Source organism: Ascidiella aspersa, chromosome 5, assembly GCF_963924565.1.
Source record: "Ascidiella aspersa chromosome 5, kaAscAspe10.2, whole genome shotgun sequence".
NCBI lineage: Eukaryota > Metazoa > Chordata > Ascidiacea > Phlebobranchia > Ascidiidae > Ascidiella > Ascidiella aspersa.
The window spans coordinates 8,368,727-8,386,986 of record NC_139451.1 but is presented as its reverse complement, the minus strand read 5'-3'; the positions used below and the strand labels follow the sequence as shown (position 1 = coordinate 8,386,986).

The window sequence follows — 18,260 nt, the reverse complement described above, 5'->3', positions numbered from 1 at the left end:
CTTCAGATGGATCACGGGGGCAGCCCTTCCAACGCCCAATTGTACACCTAGATACTTATACGTACCAGCAAAGTCCAAAACAGGCAGCAGCTCTTTTTCGCCTACTCTCGTTGTTACTGAGGAGTCAACAAAAAACCATCGTTTCTCTCTTCCACTCGTATTGATGTGGAAACACGCTGACTTTCGTTCATTGATGCTTAACCCTGACTGACCAAGGTGGTCGGTTATTGCGTTCAGATTGCTCTGAAGCCCGAGAGGTGAACCCGCGACGATCGCGAGATCGTCAGCAAACGCTAGGGTTGCCACCCTGCAATCCCCTGTAAGGGGGAAGCCGAAATTCGGGTCCGCCTGGGCGCAGGCCCAATCGATCACACAGTTGAATAAGATGCCTGACAGAGGATCACCCTGTCTGACACCCCTCCGTACTGGAACCGATAGATCTTTCCCATCCTTCGCGGGGAGGGTCGTCTCGGCATTCGCGTACATACACCCGAGATACTCGAGCATAGGCGGTGGAATGCCCAGACGTCTTCCCGCGAGTATCACACTTTCGTGTGACACGGAATCAAAGGCCTTGCTTACATCAACGAATGCGACGGATAGGGGTCTTAGTCGTCGCTTGCTCTCTTTCACAATGCTTTTTAGGATCGCGACATTCTCGAACGTGCCATCTGTGGCGACAAATCCTCTTTGCGCTCTACTTAGGGGCACGGCGGCTGCAAGCCTCCGTGCGAGGATTCCGTGGAACAGCCGCAAGACAACACTCGCGATTGTAATTGGACGAAACTGGGTTGGGTCTTCGGCTTTCGGAATCTTTGGGATCAGGATGGTGCGCGCCTTCTGTATGGACTTGGGCGTTGTCTGTGCCCATAACCACACGTTGAAGTAAGCCGCTATCTTACTTGCGGTTTGCCTCTTAAGGTCCGCGACCGTAATTTGGTCGGGTCCTGCCGCCGACGCTCGCATTCTCCCCAATGCGGTCGCTACCTCCATCTCGCCAATGGGGGCGACTAAGTGCTACAGCACTTCGGTGGGCGGCTCTACGCACCTTCCGTCACTTTTCGACTCCTTACCGAATACATCCCTCCAAAAAGGGGTGCTTTTCCCAACATCAGTTCCCTTGTCCGTTTTCCAATCGCCAGATAAAGCCTGGCGGACTGCGTCAGCCCGGTTACTTTGATACAATCTCTGCAACCGGGCGTACATTTTCCGTCGTAGTTTCCTCTTTGACCCTTCGAACTCGCGTTGGCAAAACTGCCTGCGTGTCTTTGGGGGTTTCGGGGGAAACCACTTCTCAAACGCCACGTCCACCACTTCCTGCACATTCGGGGGACACTCTCCTGGGAGTTCGCCGGTGAACCAATGATCTTTCCCGGCTTTGGTCGACGCGACGGCCCTACGAAGCTCGTCGCGCCAGTCGAACTCAGCATTGATGACTCGCTTTGGACTTATACTCGGATCACACTTACGCTTGTTGTTTTCGGGGGCCGGAATCAACTCGGAAAGCATCTTTTTATACTTCCGGTTCTTCGACCTAATTCCCTTTATCGCGTTCAACGTGCGACCTTTTGTGCACAATAAAAGCTCTCCATTTATGTTCTTAATACCTTCCGTACGAATCCGTAATTCGTCTAGCGCCATTGCATAAAGTTCGCTGTCTTGCCATCTGGCCTTCGTTCTCACGGTTTTCTGTGCCTTGTCATGGAACTCCGTTCCATGTGCTCGCCTCTCGTGAAGCCCTCTCCCACTCCTTGTACCGAAGGATTTAACGCAGATACTACACCACTGATGGGAGCACCTCTACAGATGAGGTGTATTCTGTTAAGTTTGGTACGCAAAATGAATTTCCGAAATGTACATTTTTTGCCATCTTTAATTGTTTTAATGTTTCCTGGTTGACGCAGCGTTAGAAGTACTGACAAAGGCTTGCAAATATTGAAGCTGGACTGCGAGTGACCAAAACAGACGCAGTATTAAAAGAGAAACTTCCACAAAAAGGTCCCACAGTTAATTCACAGAAACCTGAAATCTCTCTTCCTAAAAGAAGAACCATAAAGGTAAAAAGAAGGAACCCCTCAACAAGTCCTCATAACGATGAGCTACCCAGAAAATATCCTAAACCGAATCCATATGTATCCAGATCTGGGGCTTATGCGAATTTAATGAGAAATCTGTATTCTGTCACAACTTTGTGCCCTTCAGCGCCAGCTCAGAAAAAACCTTCTTGTGTCACGAAAACAACTACTTCCGACAATGATTTTTCGGCACCTTTCACAAATGTAGCGATTCAGCCTAAAAAACAGCTTGGAAATAAAATTACCCCACATCTTGAGTGTGTCAAGCCCCATCGTCGCATTGAAATCTATTGAACCATATTTAAGCAAAGGAGAAAAGCTTGTTTCCTTTTTAAGACTTGTCACCGTGCGAGGCAGACGTGTTTTTTTGGAGCTCCTGTTTTCTGATTTTAGTATTGTGTTTTTGACAAGGTAAAAGCAAGCAATCTTCCAAGATTTCTGTAGCCAAGATATCTGTGAACAAGTAACTTCTCGACGGATTTATAGTTGATATGGATACCGGTAATGTTACTGTTAGAAATTTGAACAAAAAATCAACTTCAGTTACTAACAGTCAAAGAACCACCATTGCGTGACTTGTTTAATCTAATGCAATCAATGGACAGACGCTTGACCTTAATTGAAAACGACCTGCGGGAACGCGTTGTTCAAACCGAAGCAAGCCTCGAGCTTGCACACCACAGCGTTGACGAGCTCGAGGAGGCGAAGTGAGTCAGCTGCAATCCCAAATTAAAACCGACGAATGCCAAAACAACAAACAACGGATACGTGAAGAGTTGCGTTCTAAAGAATGTAACCTACTGTTTCATGGTTTGGATCAATCTAAATCACACGAAGCACAAAATGAAACTGAAATGATTATTAGAAATTTCATCCTCGATAAATTGCGTGTATCTCCTTCTGTTCTTTCTGACATTAATTTTAGCAATGTACATCGCCTGCCAAGAAGGGACTCTGTCGCTGCGAAAACTCAGTAAGAAAACCCGCTCCTATTGTTGTAAAGTTCAACAAAATGAAAGATAAGCAACAAATCTTATCGCTTGCTGGGTCTGCTCGCCCGTTCAATGCAAACATTACAAGACATCTACCGGCTGCCATGCAAGCTCAACGAAAGGAACTTATTAAACATGCAAACAGATTCTACAACCAAGGAAAAACCATACGCTGGAAAATCATCGATTCTGATTATTGCTTATTTGTATCTGGTGAGCGTTTTATTATAAATTAATTGTATTTTCTTTCATGTATTTCATAATATTTAATGTATATGAATAATCCGAATTGTTTAACTATTTGCCACATTAATTCCCGAAGCTTGTATGCTCACAATAGCACCGCAAAATTAGATGAACTGCAATTAATTGCCGTTGATTCCGCTCTTGATATAATCTGCGTATCTGAAACCTGGTTAGGCCCTACAATTAGCGATGAATTACTGTTGCTTCCCGGATTCCAATATATTTTTAGAAAAGATAGAAACAGGCATGGGGGGTGGCGTGCTGGCTTACGTGCGTAACGAAATTCAATGTAAACGAATTGATGATTTTGAAACGGATGAATCTGAAATACTATGGCTAGAAATTAAGGCTAGTACAATCAGTATTCCAATATTATTAGGTGCATGTTACCAACCTCCTAACTATAAAAAAGCCTGCAAAGATTTATTTCTTAATACAATACTTTCTACAGTTAACCATTTTGAATTATCGACATCTGGAATTATTATTGTAGGTGATTTTAACGAAGCCAATGCTAATATTTTTAATTCTAATTTATATTCATCTCTAAGTGGATTTGATCAATTAATTGACCTCCCTACCAGATTGAATCACACTTTGGACTGGATTTTAACTAATGTACCTGATAAAGTAATTTGTTCTGGTGTACTTCCGCCACTTTCATATCTTGATCATTGTCTGGTGTATGCGACATTTAACTTTGGTACCCCACCCCACCCGATTTACCAGTTACACAAATGGGATTTTGTCAACGGTGATTTTGATTCTCTAAATGATTCATTGATTGCATATCCTTGGGGTGATTTGATTGTAAACTCTACTACGGTAGACATAGCTCTTGCCAACATAACAGATGTGACAAACCAAACTTGCAAAGTCTTTATACCACTACGATCGTACAAGACAAACACCAAAGGCAAACCTTGGATGAATCACGAAATTAAACATTTAATTCGTAAAAGACTCCGCTTTTTTCGTAAATGGAGAAAATTTGGTCAATTAGAACACAAAGCGCTATATAATCAATTCCGAAATAAAATCCAACGTAAAATCAAGGTAGCAAAAATCAACTATAAATCACATCTTGCTAACCAAGTATGTAATGCACCAACCTCGAGTAAAATTTTGGTCCGCCACGCAACGTTTGATTAACTGTGATAAATACAGTGGCACTAGTTTTTCATCAAACTTGATTTATAATGGCGAACATATAGCCGATGATTACGCGAAAGCAAATCTATTTAATAATCATTTTTCCTCTATTTCTACGCTCCCCCAAAATGTGTTATCACTTCCACTTACTAGTTTTGTTGGCCATACAGCTAAAACATTACCAAGCCTTAATATTACCCCCTTTCGATGTTTTTAATGTGTTGCGTCATCTAGACCATAACAAGTCATCTGATCCATTTAGCCTTCCCAACAGACTTCTTAAGCTTTGTGCTGTGTCCTTATGTACACCATTATGTTACCTTTTTAACTTTATCCTATCAACGGGAGATTTTCCTTCAGAATGGAAAAAGGCGACTGTTATACCATTATACAAGTCGGGTAGCAAATCTGACATAAAAAATTACAGACCAATTTCCTTGCTGCCTTCCCTTTCTAAAGTTTTTGAAAAGCTGATTCACAAGCACTTAACCACTTACTTAGAAACAAATAACCTTCTAAATCCTAATAATTCAGGATTTAGGAAAAAACACTCAACTGTTACTAATTTATTGCATATTACACAAGAGATATACTCTTCACATGATAACGGTTTGGACTGTATTTTTTTTTCTCGACATTTCAAAAGCATTCGATCGTGTTTTACATCACGGATTATTATTTAAATTAAAACAGCTTGGCGTTATCGGGTCATTTTTGGATCTCATGGCATCTTACCTTACGAATCGCCTTCAGCGCGTCCGCTTGAATAACTGTCTGTCTGATACAATGTCCACTAATGCTGGAGTGCCCCAAGGTTCCATTTTAGGTCCATTGTTATTTCTCGTTTATGTAAATGATATTTCAGCTAATTTAACTTCAAATGTATCACTTTTTGCATATGACACAGATTTATACTATTCTTCCAAATGTCCGTTTATACTTCACAAAACTTTAACAACCGATCTCAAAGTTCTTGAAAAATGGGCATCCACCTGGGCGGTAAATTTTAATCCAATTAAAACATCTGTGCTCACAATATCTAAAAATCAAACTCGCCATCCGAAAATAACTTTCAAAGGTTCCATATTACCTGAAGATGACAGTCACAAATACCTAGGTATTATATTTACTCCTTCGTTATCCTGGCATAAACATATCTTATATGCTTGTCATAAAGCACGTACCCGCCTAAACATTCTACGTAAAATTTCCACAACTGTTTCGCGCCACATACTCCTTGTTTTCTACAAAGCTCATATTCTTCCAATACTGGAATACGCGGACATAATTTATGACAATTGTAGTAAGTCCGACAGTGACCTACTTGAAAGTGTTCAATACGATTCAGCTAAGCTAATTCTAGGGTGTATGAGAACCACATCGCACAGTAAAATTCTACTTGACCGACTCCTCTTCATTTTAGACGAAATGTTCATGCTTTGACACTATTCTTTAAGTTAATTCATCACATTGGACCATCGTACTTACAATCATACATACCTAAATTTATAAAAGATATTGTTAGCTACGAGTTTCGCTACCCATTAACAATGCCCGTAGTCCGCTCGAAAACCCAAATGATGTATAACTCGTTTGTTTGCAAGTCAAATTCGACTGTGGAATAGTCTCCCGGCGAAATTACGGGCTGCATCTTCAGTTTCAATATTTTAAAAAAATATTAAACGTCATTTTTTCTATAAATCGACCAATGCACACCACCTTTACGGAAAGAATCCTAAAATTACTGCTGTTCTTTGCATGTTGAGATTAGGCCACAGTCCACTGAATATAACATATACGTTTCGTACTTGTATTTGCGGAGCTTCTGAAACTCCAATACATTTGTTTTTTGAGTGTCCACTTTTAACCGCCGAAAGGTCCGTTTTAATGAGCGCAATTTGTTCTCTGTTTGTCCATAATTCTGTAATGTCACCGACTGCGTTGTTTTCCTTGTCTAATACTACTTTGTTGAATTACATTCTGTTCGGGCATCCTGATTTCATTTGCTCTGAATCTCTCATTTTATTTAACGCTGTACATGACTTTTTGTTAGCTTCTCGTAGATTTTAATGCAATTTCTTTCCAGTGTCCAGTATTAATTTATTACGTGTTGTTCCTTAAAATTGTTTGTTACTCGCTGTAATTGGTGTCGCGACAAAAGATTTTCTTCAGTCGTAAGACTGCCACCTGATTGTCGTTAAATCAATAGAAAAAAAAAAAAAAAAGCTTGTTCTTCAATCTCATGATAACAGTTTTCAAGCTGGCTGGTTATACGATGAAATTGTTAATGGATTTATGTGGAAACTGAGTCTCAATAGCACAGCAATACCTTATGTGTCTTCAATGGTTGCTCAAGTTTTACAGCACAAGGGATCAATCCAAAGATTATGGTTAGATTCATTACTTTCTAACAAAAGATGGATATTTATTCCATGGAATCCCAGTGGTCGCCATTGGATATTACTTGTTGTTAATATTAAAAAACGAAATCCTTGAGTTTGACTATCAAGATTCTAGAATTTTTTTAATAGGGCTAATAAAGAGTTTGATAAAGTCTTTAAACAAAAAAATATTGCATAATTAGTTCCATTTGCAAAATAGGCTGTGTCAATTTGTTTTGTGTCCAAACAGAAGACAATTTTATTTTAAGCCACTAGAAAGAAACAAATCATTGGCAGTAAACTCGTTCTGCAAATGACAATCATATTGCTATGTGACTTATAAAAAACAGCTGTACTACTTGCTTAACCAGGCACAGATGACTTGCATCCAGACAAGCATATTTGTGAAAAATGCCATGGCATTTGTCAATGACCTTATGAAGCAGAAGTTTGGCTTCTGCCTAACTTCTGTGGAAAGCAGCCCTCGGACCCTGCAGCCAGACACTGAGAGCTGTGGAGTCATGTATTTATTTATGCAAGCTGGCTTTCCACCAATAAGAGTCTTGTGCAGTCTGGCACGGTACATGCATTTCGTCAGCAAGTATACAATGTGGTTGCTGGAGCATGTTGTCTTAAAGGCAAACTGAAGCCCAACAACTGCAAACAGTGCGACAACACTAAAAAGGTGGATTGGGTCAAGATGTCCTTAATGGTTCCATAGTGACTGCACTGGAATGACGTTGGAACAAGCAGCAGGTGAAATGAGCTTTGTTTGTCCAAATGTACCCAAGAAGTCTGTCAACATATGAAACAATTCCATCCAACATAATATGTTTTTTGGTCAAAAAGTGATTCAGAAGGTCTAATTTACAGTTCTTGAATCTCTATGTTTGTGAATCTTTTATATCTTGAGATGCTGCGGTTTTCACGAATACCTTTAGTTTGCAGGCATATCATCTGTGTTTAGTGGATTTGTAGATTAAAACATCTTCTGTTTTAATTCTTATATTTCTAATTAACACTTTGTATTGTTTATTTTAATATTTCTTACATATTAATTTATTAATTAGATTTTATTCTTTTTACATTTTTTATTATTACTAAAAATCATAATACCTATTTTTCATTTATAACTTTTTGAACCAACTTTTTCTTTTAGATTGATCTATATTCTATTGATTACTTACAATAGATTATTTACAGCTAACCTTGAATAAAAATTAATTTTATCAGATTTTTAAAACTATTGTTCTATCAGCTCTTCGTCAACCAATCAGTCTTGCTTCAACGATCAATCATTAATCATTTTTTTACAAATCAATTGTTCTAATCAACCCCTCTCCAATCATTTTTTTTCTACATCAATTGTTCTGCTCGTCGTCAACAAATCAGTCTTGCTCTAATAACAATCTTCAATCATTTTTCATAAATCAATTGTTGTATTTGCTCTTCGTCAACAAATCAGCCTTGCTCCAACAATCAACCCCTCTCCAATCATTTTTTTTCTACATCAATTGTTCTGCTCGTCGTCAACAAATCAGTTTTGCTCCATTAATCAATCAGTTTCCAATCATTTTTTTATAAATCATTCGTTCTGCTCTTCGTAAACAATTCAGTCTTGGTCCATCAATCGATCAGTCTCCAATTATTTTTACAATCAGATACCAAGAAGTTCTTTAAGCGTCCCTCCTTGGAGAATCAGCCCCTCTTCTTACATTAAAATATGCAGTTCCACAATCAGAAGTTAATAAATCAAATGCAACCGTCTTAATGTCTACACCTGAAATCCTGCAATCTAAAGTGATACAACCAGAAGTTCTACAATTGGAATCTCTGAAAAACAGTTTTTATGTCACCTTCTGTGTTTAATACTTTTTGTTGTAACATGTTTATGTACAAGCAGTTTCAAATCAATTTGAGTAAACTTGCTTCATGTATTACATGTCTTATGTGATTTTATTTGGAAAAAAATATTTGCTTGTTTATTACTATTTAAAATTGTTCAACTGTATTTTTAATCAAAAATAAAAGTCATATACCAAACAAATATGCTCTCTATTCTGATAACCCTCGGTCAACATCTTACAGTTCAAATCACCAGAGTTCAGGGTTGCCAGTTTGGATTTTTTAAAGCCAAATTTAAACATTTAGGCTTTTTTTGAACCTCTTGGGATTTTTTTTTTCAAAAAACGTTGAAAAGAATAGTGTGACATTAAAAGAAAATATAGATGAGAATCCACTGAAATTTGGCTTTTTTTTGTTTCATTCCAAAATTCCATGAGTAAGAAGAGATCAAACTATCACAACAAGAGAAAAATTGCCACAAAAAAATGTACAAAAAGAGATAAAATACCAATAAAATTTTACAAAATGCGCCAAAAAATTGCCACAAAACGAGAAATTCAATTTACAAGCATGATCATTATTAATTTAAGGAAAAACATAGGCTTGTTAGAGTTTGTAGTAGTTTTGGCTTTTTTTTATTTTTTCCATCTGGCAACCCTGCCAGAGTTCAACAGTTGAAAGTTTTACAAGAGCAAGACCTGCATTCTACATGATAATACTGTAGTGTAGAGCAGTGGTTCCCAACCTGGGGTGTAGGTATGTACCGGTAAGCAAATAGGCGAGTGGTATGCATAGTAGGATGGTTAATAAAACACTTTTTTGTCAAATTTTAGTGGGGGTGTGGGGCACGAGATTAGTTTGTTTAGTTGAAGTTTCTGACTCTCGCTTTAAGGTTGCGTGCGTATATCTCGTTAGCCAACCACAAGACGTATAGGTTATTAGAATTGTATTATCTGATAAGCGAACATAGGAGATGCCACTTGCAATATCAAAGTTGCGAACAGCAAGACGATAACTGAGAAGAAGCCTTTGTTACAAGCGGAAAGCGGTCTTAAGTACACAAATCCCTGTGCTGACAGCACAGAGATAATGCAAGCCAATAACTACTTTGCACTTTGGAGCGAGTAGGCAATAAATCTGTGGCATACGCAAATACATCACAAAAGTTACTGTAAACACAATCTCTTAGTCGGTAAATTATAGTCGTGCACTCTACAGGGGCCCCAATTAGGCTGCTTCTAAAAACCGCACAAACCAAATCTGAGCACGTTTGGTTCAGTATTGACCGTGTTACGTCAATTTAAAAATTCAGATTTAGGTTAAAAATTTTGAAAAAAATACATCATACTTCCCCTGAAAAAAATTCTTTCTACTTTTTTTTGCATTGCTTTGCAATTAATTGAATATCTATAATAAATAAGCCTGTTGTGCAGTACAAAAGTGAATAGGCTAGTCATGGTACAAATGCCACATTTCAACAACATTTGTGAGGCTGTTTTCTACGAAAAATGGCTTTTTAGCACGTTTTTTGAACTTTAGATAAGTAGTTGATATAATTGTGTGAATACTAAATGCACTATTTTATTGATTTGATGTCATGTGGGCTGCATCTACTTTATTTTAAATTTTTAAGCCATTTTTCGTATAGAACAGCCTAACAAATGTGGTTAAAATGAAACATTTATACAATGACTACTCACTTTTAAACTGTAAAACAGGTTTATTTATAGCTATTCAATTGCAAAGCATTGCAAAAAAGAAGAAAAAAAATTTTTTCTGGGGGAGGATAAATTATTTTAATTCTGTTTAAATTACGTAGCACGGGTAATACTGAACGTAGCACGGGTAATACTGAACCAAAAGTGCTTAGATTTTGTTTGTGGGTTTTTTAGACGCAACCTAACAATTCCAGGGGGTCCCCGTTGCAATTTGACAAAAAAAGTGTTTTTTGAACAACCCTAAAGCATATAGTCATAGTCAACGTTTGAATGAAAACACCAGGATGTAGTTAAATAGATATGAGGAATAAGGCAGAGGACGTTGAAGATGACATAAAATGCAACACCAGCCCTCTCTTTAAATTTGCCTACGTTGAAAAAGTTTTGGCATGGCACTTTGGGTCATCTTTTTTTGTAATTTATATCCCTGAGGAAAACCGCTTGGCGAAGGGCGTCTAAGTCCTAACAGTGCGAGGCGCAACTCTCGCTAAAAAACTCTGGCCCTCCCCTGCTGTGCAGATGTAGCGAGTTGGTCGTCAGCCTATCTTCTTTATTTATATATTTTTCCCCACTGTTCTAGTTTCTTTATTTTAGTATTATGTCAATTGTTCATTCAACTTTTATGCCAATGGTGTATCGACTGTTCGTTCTTTCTTTCTTCAACAACAACAATTTGACACAGTACAGTATTTGAGTAGCATAATTATTACAATCGTCAATAGCATGTTAATTGAGTTTCAGGCAAAATTTAGGTAGGGGTCCGCAGAATTAATAATCTGTCTAAAGGGGTCCGTGACAACAAAAAGGTTGGGAACCACTGGTGTAGAGGTTTTGGACTTTGGAACTCTGTGACTCCGTCAACTCTGTCCATTCTTTGAACAGCCTGCTGGCTAAATCGCTCATGCTGTCACTCTAATTTCCCGTCGCGTGTTGTTCATGTTTCTAACGAATTAGTAAACGTTAACATCTGTCCGATTTAGGCTATATAAGATATGTTGTAAATCGTTAATTTAGCAGTCCCCATTGTTTACTTAGCTGATGTCAAATCGCGTACGTTACGGAGGTAATTATTGTACGTATATGGTAAGTACCTGTAAGTACTGTTTGTCGTTTGTTTATTTGCAATAAATATTATTCCATTGTGGCTGCACCCCACAAATTGGTGACGCACCTGACGTGATACTACTGAACATGCATAATACCTTCTGACTAACTAATATTCTAAAATAATTAATATGAACCTATTGTTTGATTACATCTATTTTTAACCTACGTTTTTGTACCTATTTTAGTCCTATTTTTTTCGTGTGTTATTCTTTTTAAATCGTTATGTCGAAGAATAAATTATCTACTTTCTTTTTAAAGGTTTCAAGCAAAATTAAAGCTTGCAACGCTAAAAATTCGACTCGTCTAGCTGGCATGCTAGGTAATATTAAGAAAGGTAATAGTTTTCCGGGTAATAAGGGCATGAATTCGAACGTTTCTATCAAGCTTCGTCGACCGCAATTAGGTATTAGCTCTCTTCCTAAACTTGTTTTTCCGTTCTCTAAAAATAAATTTACAGAAAATGATGTTCTAATGCCATCGATTCAAGTTGTTCCACCGATTGCACCGCCATTCTCGTCTACTGATTCAGTTTTGCAACCTGCAGCTGCTTCTTCAGCTGAGCCGCAAATGGACAACGACTTACCGCATTCAACTTTCGAAGCCGCTCCATCGTCGTTTTGCAACACGGCAAAACCTTTAAATGTTCCGGTAAAATCTTTTCAGCCTGTAGCAGTTAAGTACCTGTAAGTACTGTTTGTCGTTTGTTTATTTGCAATAAACTTTATTCCATTGTGGCTGCGCCCCACAATAGCAATTTTTATATTTCCGTTGTTGGTTGTAATGTTTTCTTTTTTTATGTTTACTTGTAGTTCCAAAACTATTTTATTAAACATAATATATGTATTACATTTATTGAAATTTTATATATTTTATTTCCATTATTACTGTTTCAAATTGTGCAATTTATATTGTGGATTATTTAATATGAGTGTGTATGGATTGTGTTATTCGAAATTAAGAGTTAATCTAATAAACAAGTGTGCATTAATCTGAAACCCTTCATTGAACAATCTTTCTGTTGGAAATTATACAATCGGAAGGTCCACAATCTAAATTAAATAATCAGAAGTTCTACAATCAGAAATTATAATCTAAAATGTTGCCATCGAAGGTTTTACAATTGGTTCAAAGAGCAAACTACTATAACCTTAAGTTCTATTAAAAGAAGTATCAGCTGGAAGTTCTACTTTGAATAGTTAAACATGCATGTAAGATAATTTATTATTGATAATTTTATAAACCTTGGGTATTTTAATTTTCACCGCTATTTGTTTTAGGTGTGGATGAGTCGTTGAAAAAGGATGATTTTATTTTGAATGAAGTTTTGCTGCAACAGTCAAAATAGGTCATTCTGTGTGCACTTGAAATATAGTCTACTCAGCTATCTATTTTGCAAAATAAGGTTTATAGACATGTAAGTAATTTATTGTGTTGGTTAAAACTACTATCTTGGTGTATTTTCTCTTAGAAATGAGTTATTGAAAAAGAGTGATCCATTTTGGCGAAATTCAGCTGCTGCTGTCAATGTGGATCATTTGGTGCACTTAAAATATAGTTTACTCAGCTATATGCTTTGGTCTTGGATATGTAAGTTAACATATTTTAATTTTAGGACATAAACGTCATTGTGTGGTTTTTATTTTAGGTATATGTATTTCTTAAAGGTTCATTTACAAATCAGGCACTTAAAAAGTAAATTGTACTTTGTTTTATACTAGGAATACACTACCAGTCATCAGCTTTGCTGCAAAAAGGGTCATACTTCGACGTTAGACGACGACGACGACCTGGTGTTTGAATCATGATAGACCATTATATCGTTTTGTTGCTTCTACCGATACTCTAGTGAATTCGAGCCGATATTTTGTTGAAAAAATATATTGTATAGCTTTTCCTAAAAAATAAACAAATCTCTTATTTTTTCACCAAAAAAATTATGGCCTGGGTTTTGACCACCCTGTTCTAGAATAATGAACTACAAGAACTAAAAAAACACATCGCCTCACCTTGCAGCAGCAATGGTTTCAAACACGTCAAATATTCTTGAGACTTTTCTGCGTTTATAAAAAAATGACTGGTTTTGGTTATGCAAGAAAAGTCAATTTACTTACATTTAAGCAAAGCTCGATACAGTGTCATACTATGCAAAGTTAAAATCTAATTCTTTAGCTCAGCAATTTTGGATGTGGAATGCAAGTAGTTTTAGGTGGGTTGTGAGTTGTGTACTCTTTACTAAGCCATAATAATTTAGTTTGGGGTTAATAGAAGCCATGTGAAATCGCTGTGAAATAATGTGTTCAGCTACAAAAAGTCACTGAACACAAAATCTTTTGTCGTGCCACAGTTTTGGTTATAGTCCTTATGCATACCACTATACAACTTTAAGAAATCATTTTCAATATTAAAGCCTCACAAATTTCTGCATAAAATGTATAACATTCATGCTAATTTTTGCATTAACTTCATTACAGCCCTGTAGCCAAGTTTAACCTACATAACAATTTCTCCTACACAAAACTCAAAGGTTCCAAGCTTCAAATTCAAAAGACCTCTAGGGTTGAAGGTTTACCTGTTTTGATTTTAAAAGGGGATTTTGTATGTTTTTTATAACAGGGGGTCGAACCGGAACCGAATCAGCACTTAATGAACTGGTTTTGGGTCAATTTTTTCCGAACCGCAACCAAACCTGAACCGTTTTTTGTAAGATTATAAGGGCACAAACCTTAATCGAATCCAAACCTGTCAAAAAATCGGTTCACTCCAGCATGACGTCACAACTTTTGTTTTTCTAATACGTCACATTAGATTAAAAATGACTGACAATTTAAAGATTATTATTCTCTACATGATTAACCAACATTTTAAGATTTAACGGAACTTATCCGAACCGGAACTTTATGAAACGGTTTTGAAATAACGATGGTCGTCGAACCGGAGCTAAAGTGGAACTTTTAAAGTAATAGAAATCGAACCAGATTTTGAACCTGAAAAGTCAAACGGTTTGACACCTTGCTCTATAATATTTATTTTCCCCTCAAAAAAATTCTCATGAAACCTTTCACTAGATAAGAGTTTGTCAAAAACTTACCTAACCCAGTACCGCCCAAATTCAAAGCGTGTGGTTAGGACTAAAATTAAAAACAAAAAATGCAACCGCCAATGAAAGACTAAAATCTAAGACGATATTAATGGACTTTAAATGTGTTGTCGTTAAAAACCCTGTGTTGCACAAAGCTTCTGATTTTTCCCGCCACTCACTTTTTTAACGTTCTAGAAATTCGAAATTACGTCATAGCAAATCACATGTTGCGTGACAAATCTTCATGTTTTTAGGATATTAAAGGAGCAATATTTGATAATTTTTTTAGTCGGGTTGGTTACGAAAATTGCACTAATGTTTACGCACAAGAATTATTATTCTTTGATTAGCTATCCATTTTAAACATTTCTATTTAGGTTTATGAAAATCGCTTCATTGGTCAACGTAAAAAGTTTACAGTGAAATCCTATTTATTTCCTGACATCGAAATACGTTTCAAAGTAATAAAATTGCATGGGCGCCCGCATAAAAATTTACGCTTTCGTTTAGATCTTGCCGAGAATGTTAAAAAGGTATCAGGGACCGCCAAAAAATGCTCTCTTCCTGTAATTTCTAAAATAACGTGTTGTTGTCGTTGTACGTAAAACGTTTTGCGAAAACTCAGTAAGAACCTATTGTTGTAAATAAATATAAATCGCTCTTCTGGTGTAAACGAAGTATAAACCGACGTTTCGGCAGCAGATACCAGCTGACCTCATCAGGGTTAATAATTAAAACGAGAGTGCGTAGCCATCTTATATACTGAGAAGTAAAAAATGTAGATTAAAATTAATAATTCTAGACGTCGCTGAAGTATGCGATAAGCTGTGACGCGCCGGAGTCATCCGGTGCAGTACTGCGCCGTCGGACAACGGGCGTTTATCAGTTATTGCGTATGAATCCTTTTTATTCATGGTGTTAGGAGATTTGTCAATCCGGAATGATTCAATGAACCGTCTTTTGTAATAGTGCGGTTCCCAGTCTAGAATTTTACAGTTATCCCAATCAATTCCGTGTCGGAGTTCAACCGCATGCTCTGCCAGAGCTGACCGGGATGCCTTTTCGTGGCGGACATCACGCATGTGTTCGAGTTTCCTGGTATGAAAGGAACGTTTAGTTTCCCCTATGTATGTTGCTGAACAACCTCCACAGGGAATCTCATAAACTGCCCCTTGACGTTTTTCTGGTTTGACTGGATCTTTAGTTGAAGGTAAAATATTTCCAATTTTTCTGGCTGGTTTAAAAGCTGTAGAGATGTAGTGGCCCTTCAAAATGCGTTTTAATTTTTCTCCCAGACCTGGAATGTAGGGAATAATGGGCAGACCTTTAGATTCTGGTTTAGATGTTAAATGGTTGGTTTTGTTACGAGGTTTGAACAACCAGTCGGGATATCCGTTTAATCTCATGGCCTTCTTAACATGTTTAATTTCGTTGCCTTCGTCCTGAAAGTTACTGCAAAGTCCCAAGATTTGCCTGGCACAGCAATTCTTAGTCGAAGTAACTTCCGTTATAAACATAAAATGTCAAACCTCGTTTCTCTGGTCTCATTTCACAACGTGAAAATCTTTCGCCTTTCACTAAAGATTTCCGTGAAGTGGGACATTGCAATGAGTCTTTAGTTATTTCTTGCATCTGCAGACATGTTCTGCAGTTTTACCGAAAAATGAGTTAAACTTGACTTAATCTAAGCAGTTCAAAATAAAAGAAGATCTAATTTAGTTTAGTCTACAAGTTTAACGTATCTTTGCATCGGCGTGAAGGTTGCAACAAACTAAAAAAACTAAATTAGTCGTTGATTGCTATCTCGAACTGCGTGTGGTGGTTGTCTTTGCGCAGTGGCGATATCGTAGCTGATGAGGTTTATCCGAGGCGCGATTATTGCTAGTTGAAAACTATACCCAATACCCTGCCCGATGGCTTAAAAAGCTTTCGCGGCAATATTTAACCGGTTTTAAGAAATCGTTATCCAGACAACATCTCTTTCACAACTATGTCGAAAATCTACTTTCTTCTATAGATTAGTTGTTTTATGTTTCTTTTGGTAAAGTTTGTCAAACTAAATATAGATTCAGTAGCAAAATTGTCTTTTATGGCATCCCAAGAGTTCCCTGGCACAGCAATTCTTAGTCGCAGTAACTTCCGTTATAAACATAAAATGCTAAAACCTCGTTACTCTGGTCTCATTTCACAACGTGTAAATCTTTCGCCTTTTACTAAAGATTTCCGTGAAGTGGGACATTGCAATGAGTCTTTAGTTATTTCTTGCATCTGCAGACATGTTCTGCAGTTTTACCGAAAAATGAGTTAAACTTGACTTAATCTAAGCAGTTCAAAATAAAACAAGACCTGATTTAGTGTAGTCTACAAGTTTAACGTATCTCTGCATCGGGGTGAAGGTTGCAACAAACTAAAAAAATAAATTAGTCGTTTATTGCTATCTCGAACTGCGTGTGGTTGTCTTTGCGCAGTGGCGATATTGTAGCTGATGAGGTTTATCCGAGGCGCGATTATTGCTAGTTGAAAACTATACCCAATACCCCGCCCGATGGCTTAAAAAGCTTTCGCGGCAATATTTGACCGGTTTTAAGAAATCGTTATCCAGACAACATCTCTTTCACAACTACGTCGAAAATCTACTTTCTTCTATAGATTAGTTGTTTTATGTTTCTTTTGGTAAAGTTTGTCAAACTAAATATAGATTCAGTAGCAAAATTGTCTTTTATGGCATCCCAAGAGTTGCCTGGCACAGCAATTCTTAGTCGCAGTAACTTCCGTTATAAACATAAAATGCTAAAACCTCGTTACTCTGGTCTCATTTCACAACGTTTAAATCTTTCGCCTTTTACTAAAGATTTCCGTGAAGTGGGACATTGCAATGAGTCTTTAGTTATTTCTTGCATCTGCAGACATGTTCTGCAGTTTTACCGAAAAATGAGTTAAACTTGACTTAATCTAAGCAGTTCAAAATAAAAGAAGACCTGATTTAGTGTAGTCTACAAGTTTAACGTATCTCTGCATCGGGGTGAAGGTTGCAACAAACTAAAAAAAAAAAATTAGTCGTTTATTGCTATCTCGAACTGCGTGTGGTTGTCTTTGCGCAGTGGCGATATTGTAGCTGATGAGGTTTATCCGAGGCGCGATTATTGCTAGTTGAAAACTATACCCAATACCCCGCCCGATGGCTTAAAAAGCTTTCGCGGCAATATTTGACCGGTTTTAAGAAATCATTATCCAGACAACATCTCTTTCACAACTATGTCGAAAATCTACTTTCTTCTATAGATTAGTTGTTTTATGTTTCTTTTGGTAAAGTTTGTCACACTAAATATAGATTCAGTAGCAAAATTGTCTTTTATGGCATCCCAAGGGTTGCCTGGCACAGCAATTCTTAGTCGCAGTAACTTCCGTTATAAACATAAAATGCCAAAACCTCGTTACTCTGGTCTCACTTCACAACGTGTAAATCTTTCGCCTTTTACTAAAGATTTCCGTGAAGTGGGACATTGCAATGAGTCTTTAGTTATTTCTTGCATCTGCAGACATGTTCTGCAGTTTCACCGAAAAATGAGTTAAACTTAACTTAATCTAAGCAGTTCAAAATAAAAGACCTGATTTAGTGTAGTCTACAAGTTTAACGTATCTCTGCATCGGGGTGAAGGTTGCAA

At 37.3% G+C, this 18,260-nt stretch overlaps 7 non-coding genes and 1 pseudogene across 7 annotated transcripts; all 8 read left to right on the top strand.

Moving 5' to 3' along the window:
• Positions 1-1,701: 1,701 nt before the first annotated feature.
• Positions 1,702-3,303, top strand: LOC146142361 (uncharacterized; annotated as a pseudogene).
• Positions 3,304-16,128: 12,825 nt separating this feature from the next.
• LOC146142360 (U5 spliceosomal RNA) lies at positions 16,129-16,247 on the top strand. Its single transcript, XR_014499618.1, has one exon. It is a non-coding gene; the product is annotated as a U5 spliceosomal RNA (small nuclear RNA).
• A 172-nt stretch (positions 16,248-16,419) lies between these two features.
• On the top strand, positions 16,420-16,555 carry LOC146142359 (U4 spliceosomal RNA). The gene has a single exon (XR_014499955.1). It is a non-coding gene; the product is annotated as a U4 spliceosomal RNA (small nuclear RNA).
• Positions 16,556-16,764: 209 nt separating this feature from the next.
• LOC146142358 (U5 spliceosomal RNA) lies at positions 16,765-16,883 on the top strand. Its single transcript, XR_014499491.1, has one exon. It is a non-coding gene; the product is annotated as a U5 spliceosomal RNA (small nuclear RNA).
• Positions 16,884-17,051: 168 nt separating this feature from the next.
• On the top strand, positions 17,052-17,187 carry LOC146142357 (U4 spliceosomal RNA). The gene has a single exon (XR_014499846.1). It is a non-coding gene; the product is annotated as a U4 spliceosomal RNA (small nuclear RNA).
• Positions 17,188-17,396: 209 nt separating this feature from the next.
• Positions 17,397-17,515, top strand: LOC146142356 (U5 spliceosomal RNA). Its single transcript, XR_014499394.1, has one exon. It is a non-coding gene; the product is annotated as a U5 spliceosomal RNA (small nuclear RNA).
• A 169-nt stretch (positions 17,516-17,684) lies between these two features.
• On the top strand, positions 17,685-17,820 carry LOC146142355 (U4 spliceosomal RNA). Its single transcript, XR_014499845.1, has one exon. It is a non-coding gene; the product is annotated as a U4 spliceosomal RNA (small nuclear RNA).
• A 209-nt stretch (positions 17,821-18,029) lies between these two features.
• Positions 18,030-18,148, top strand: LOC146142354 (U5 spliceosomal RNA). Its single transcript, XR_014499374.1, has one exon. It is a non-coding gene; the product is annotated as a U5 spliceosomal RNA (small nuclear RNA).
• Positions 18,149-18,260: the final 112 nt, after the last annotated feature.